At 37.2% G+C, this 5,253-nt stretch overlaps 1 pseudogene; it reads left to right on the top strand.

Moving 5' to 3' along the window:
* The first annotated feature begins 1,896 nt into the window (after positions 1-1,896).
* On the top strand, positions 1,897-3,049 carry LOC104759665 (immune-associated nucleotide-binding protein 8-like; annotated as a pseudogene).
* Positions 3,050-5,253: the final 2,204 nt, after the last annotated feature.

Here is a 5,253-nt window from a genome sequence, read left to right as displayed (position 1 = left end):
GTTATCAAACGAAACATTAGGCAACATTAATTCAAACGCACGAGAGTGAGGATGGCCTAATATAGCATGCCACACATCACTTAAACTACTACTAAGATTTGAAGCAAAAGAAAAGGAATTAGAAGGACTTGAAGCTTTCTCTAGGACATAGAGATCTCCTCTACCATCTCCTTCTCCAAGGACTTTTCCACTCTCAATATCCTGAAAATGTACACTATTAGGTCCAAAAATCGCATAACAATTCAAATCTTTAGTAGCTTTCTTTACCGATAAAAGATTTGAAGTAAATGAAGGCATAAAGAAGGCTTTAGAGCTTTTATCAAACAATTTTAGTTCTCCTATTCCTTTAACCTGTACTCGATCTCCATTAGCTATAATAACATTACCTAGTGCCGGTTTTATGTTGTGTATAAGCTAGGGTTACTAATCATATGGTTAGAAACACCCGAGTCAACAACAAGCGAAGTACTAGGTTTTGAAGCAAAGAAAGTGGTACCGGAGTCCTTTAGTGCGGCAATGCACTTGATGAGGGCCTCTTGGTCCGATTTCCTCACCAGGTCTCCAAGGGAAGCTGCCATGGCAGTGGCTGCTGCGTCTCCTAGATTCGCTGCTCCGGTGCCTTGACCACTTGGTCCTCCTTGCGATAGGTTAGCCTTGAACTTTGCCGGCTTGAGATGTGGGTGAAGGATCCAACATTTGTCTTTCAGATGGCCCCTCTTCTTACAATGGTCGCATACCATCATTTTCCGGTCCTCATGCTTGTACACTCCCTTGTTAGCTGTAGCCAAGTCCTCCTTACCGCTAAATAGGTCTAGCGATCCTTGCTCCTTTTGAACTTGAGAACACACATCTTCAAGGGTTGGAAGCTTGTCACCACGGAGGATGTGCTTGATAAGGTCGTTGAACGCCGGATTCAGAGTGAGAAGGAGACCGAAGACCTTGTCTTGTTCCTTTCTCTCGTTGAGGATGGCCGGATCTATGGTGCTTGGCCAAAGCATCTCTAGTTCGGCCCAAAGAGACCTAAACTTGCCGAAGTGCTTTGTGAACTCCAAGTCTTCTTGGTGAAGACAGTTGATAACTTTTTTGACTTCAAACACCCTGGTCAAGTTAGTCACGTTCCCATATACGTTCGCAAGTGTCTCCCATACAAAATATGTGTCTTTTCTCAAGCCATCATATTTTGCATATGATTTTATTGCATAATGTTTTATCCAAAAAAACTTTTAAAAACAATCACATAAATTATATTTTATATAAAAATTACAATATAAATAAAATGAATTTCAACCCGTGCTCTAGCACATGTATTAATCTAGTATATATATATATATATATATATAAGCGAATGTGCATTTTAAATTATCAAAACAAAGAAAACCCACTTAAAGAGTCATAGATATTTAAGCAATTGGGTGGCAAACATTGTATAATTGTATTCATGTAAGAGGGGATCATATATATAATATAGTATACATTATTTATATATTTATATTTATTTATTTTAATGGAATAAAACTTCAAATTGTTCTATTTAAACTTGGAAACTAGCTTTGCGATTAACTACTTCTGCCCACCATCTGCTAAAAAGGTTAAGAGAGAGCCAGAAAACTCAAGTTCGTCATTTTTTCTTCCTTTTTTTTTTCTTTCTTTCTGTAATTCCTCATCGATCAACTTGTATGGCTTTTTACTTAGAGTTTACAAGCTCTCTAAGCTTTCTCTAGATTTAAAAAGAAATATGAATATAAGATCCGTTCGATATTTTTCATGTGGTTATAGCCTTTTTCCCCCGTAAATAGTAACGATATATATGTCTTTTCAACGTTGTCACTTTGATCTATGAGCTACTAATTAACATTTTACGCAATATAATGAAGGTTTGAAGGAACTTTTAACCAAATGGCCAATGATCAGAAGAATGGTGAGTTTTTTTCCAGCGAATGAAGAACATAAGAAAGATGATGCGCCAGCTCAAGTGAAAAAAGATGATAAGAATGAATATGTGGTATCACAGTCACATCCGATCAAAAACATTGTTTAGTTGGGCGTACGGGGAACGGAAAAAGCGCCACCGGGAACACTATCGTCGGATCGAATGTGTTCAAATCGAAATCAAAAGCATCAGGTGTTACAACGGAATGCCACGCAGTTAGAACCATGACACCAGAAGGTCCTATACTCAATGTGATTGACACTGCTGGTATGTTGTGTTATTACAAATTTTATATGGCGGTGATTGTATATATATGTAAGTAACAGAGTGGGGTTTGTTGCAGGTCTATTTGATTTGTCAATGTCCACTGATTTTATCGGTAAAGAAATCGTTAGATGCCTAACTCTAGCGGACGGAAGGCTACATGCTGTGGTATTAGTTTTATCTGCTAGGGCTCGAATGATGATTCAAGATGGTACTTAGTACCTTGCAGGTCCTTTTCGGCAGTAAGATTGTTGATTACCTCATCGTTGTTTTCACGGGGGAGATGTATTAGAAGAGGATGGTATGACACTGCATGAATATTTGGGTGATAATTTGCCTGACTTCTTAAAAGGTGCGTGGTAATTTGTGATCAAAATTATGAACTCTAGCTGTGAGGCTTCCAGCTTTGTGATTTACAAATATTGCACTTTGTTTGGTTTCAGAGAGTGCTCATATTGTGTGGCCAACGAGTGATCCTGTTCGATAACAAAACTAAGGATGAGGAGAAAAAGAGAAAGCAAGTCCATGAACTTCTCAAACTTATCGACCAAGTCAGAGAGCAGAACCACAATATTCCGTATACCGACGAGATGTGGTTAAAGGTTAAATAGTTTCCCATATTTTTATTCTGTTTGCATCCATCTCTCGCGTGTTTTGAATGCCGAAATCAAATTTTCTCTCCCTCATCAGGAAGAAAATGATAGGCATAAGAGAGAGCAAGAGGTGCTTGAATCAAAGACGTATTTAGAAGGAAAACTCGAAGAACTAAGGAAGGAGATACAGCTAAAGAATAAACAGGAGCTGAGTCTCCGTGAAAAATATGAACTGCTGGAAAAGATAAAAGAGACGGAATGAGGAACTGCCCTCTTCCACCCCTGCACACTTTTTCTTCTTAATAAATAAAATAAAGAATGCAATTGCCGAGAGTTTGTGTTTCTGACGTGGAACATATTCTGTAAGTTCCTCGTTTGAGCAAGCTCTTGGACTTTTGGCATGATCCGAGTCTGATTTTGGTTTTGTTTCAGTTTCATTTCGGTTATTTCCAGAAGTTGATTAGGCCATTAAATCTTTGTTTGATTTGCTTCTTGTCTGCATTATATATATGTGTGTGTGCTTTGTAAGGAGACATGTTTAATATTTGTATTAATAAGGAGTTGAGAAAGAGTTTTTTTTTTCTTTTCCCAATGACCTGACATTCAAGCAGTACGCTTGATCTGAGCGTTCCGATCCAAGTAGAGGCTGGAAGTATGAAAAAAATATATATATTAAGAAATCTCATTAAGGCATTTAGGGTATGTGTTCCTTAATTGAATACTAGGTACCAACCTGCACTGTGTGCGGGGTAAATCGATTTAAATAAAATATTTTGAGTAAAATTATTATTTGAGATTTAACATTCGTTTGTATAAAATAAAATATGTAAGTAAAGTGTTTTTTGTTTATCCAAATTTGCGTTTATTTTTAGTAAAGTACGTTTCACGTGTGAAATATTCGAATTTGGAAAAGAAGTTTAAGGTGCTGCAGAAAGGTTTGATGTCTTTTTGTGTTTCTAAAAATCAAATTCATATATTTTATGTTTCACATTATTATCTACATCACTATACCATTAAATAGATAAAACAATATTTTTTAGACTAATCGGTTTAATTTAAACTAATCCTAAGTTTAAAAATGCAATGAAAAAAATGATCCATAATCCCTTCTTATTTCTGGTCATCCAAGCCTGTCACTTGAGAAGACAAGTCTAAAACCTCTGTACATAATCTGATATAGTTCCTGTTTGTTTGATACTAAACAAACTTATACTTGGTCCTCTAATCTTCGATCCAAATTGAAGCATCAATCCCAACTTAAACTGAACCTAACTTTCAAACTGTCTCCTGTCAATTTCCAAGTTGTACCAGTTCAATGATTCTCCTTGAAAGCTCACTGAAACTAAGACTAGTTTCTCTGCATCGTTGTATCTACCCGTTCAAAAGAAACACTCAACAAGCGCAATCCAATCATAAACCCCAAAGCCTTCAAATATTGCCTTCTCTACGTGTTCTTGAGAAGGTTTTCTCAAATACCAAGCCTATTCTCACTAAGGCAAGGTGTGACACCCCGGTTTGCGGAGAGGTTTAAAAGAATTGATTTGGCCACCTATGTCACGAAAGTGCACTTATCTTTTTGGTCAAGGGTCCTGAAAGAACTCCACAGTTACGCGTGCTTATGCTGGAGTAGGCTCACGATGGGTGACCTTCCGGGAAGTGACTGTTGGAACTGTGCGAGTGAGGACAAATCACGTAGAAAGATCATGTGCTGATTTGTAGGGACGGTAACAAGTCTTTAAATGCTCCCGGACGTAGCAAACTGGTCAGCAGATATGGATGAGCTCAAGGGCCTAGTGAGAGGACGTGAGGCCCATAAAGGAAGGTGGGTCCATGGATTGGGAGTGGACATGGGTCCCACTAAAGAGGTGGCTGTCGGAGCGTTCACAACACAAAAACAGGCTATTCTCGACTGTTGTAGTAGTCGTTAGTTAGTCGCTAATTTTTTAATTACGACTAAAACATGTAGTCGTAAATCCTTAGTCGGTAAAAGTAATAGTCGTTAAAACAGTCATTATTTAACGACTACGCTACGACAACAATATGTAGTCGTAACATTAGTCGTAACAGATTCATAACTTGTTACGACTATGATACGACAGGGTTACGATTAACCAGCAGTTATATAGGCAGTTGTAAAGGAATCGTTTTGTAGTCGTAAAATTCAGAGACTAGTTTACGAACAATTTATGACTAACCATTATGTATGGTATTTTCGCTTATAGTCGTAAAGTAGTCGTAAAAATCTTTGCTACTGATTTACGACTAGTGGGCAACTATTGTGTTATGCCCCATATAATATCTGTTTAGCGACTAATGTGTTGTGAAAACAAATCTGGTAATGTTTTAAATTGAAATTGGTACTTGTTTCTCAAAATATTATGAAACCAATATTCTAAATACAACAAAAACCAAGATTGAGACAATAAAGTCATATATAGACTCATAATGCTAAATCAACCGAAGATT

Source organism: Camelina sativa, chromosome 17 (genome assembly GCF_030686135.1).
Source record: "Camelina sativa cultivar CO46 ecotype springtype chromosome 17, ASM3068613v1".
Lineage (NCBI taxonomy): Eukaryota > Viridiplantae > Streptophyta > Magnoliopsida > Brassicales > Brassicaceae > Camelina > Camelina sativa.
The sequence above is the reverse complement of the archived record's forward strand: the minus strand, read 5'-3'. Positions and strand labels throughout refer to the sequence as shown.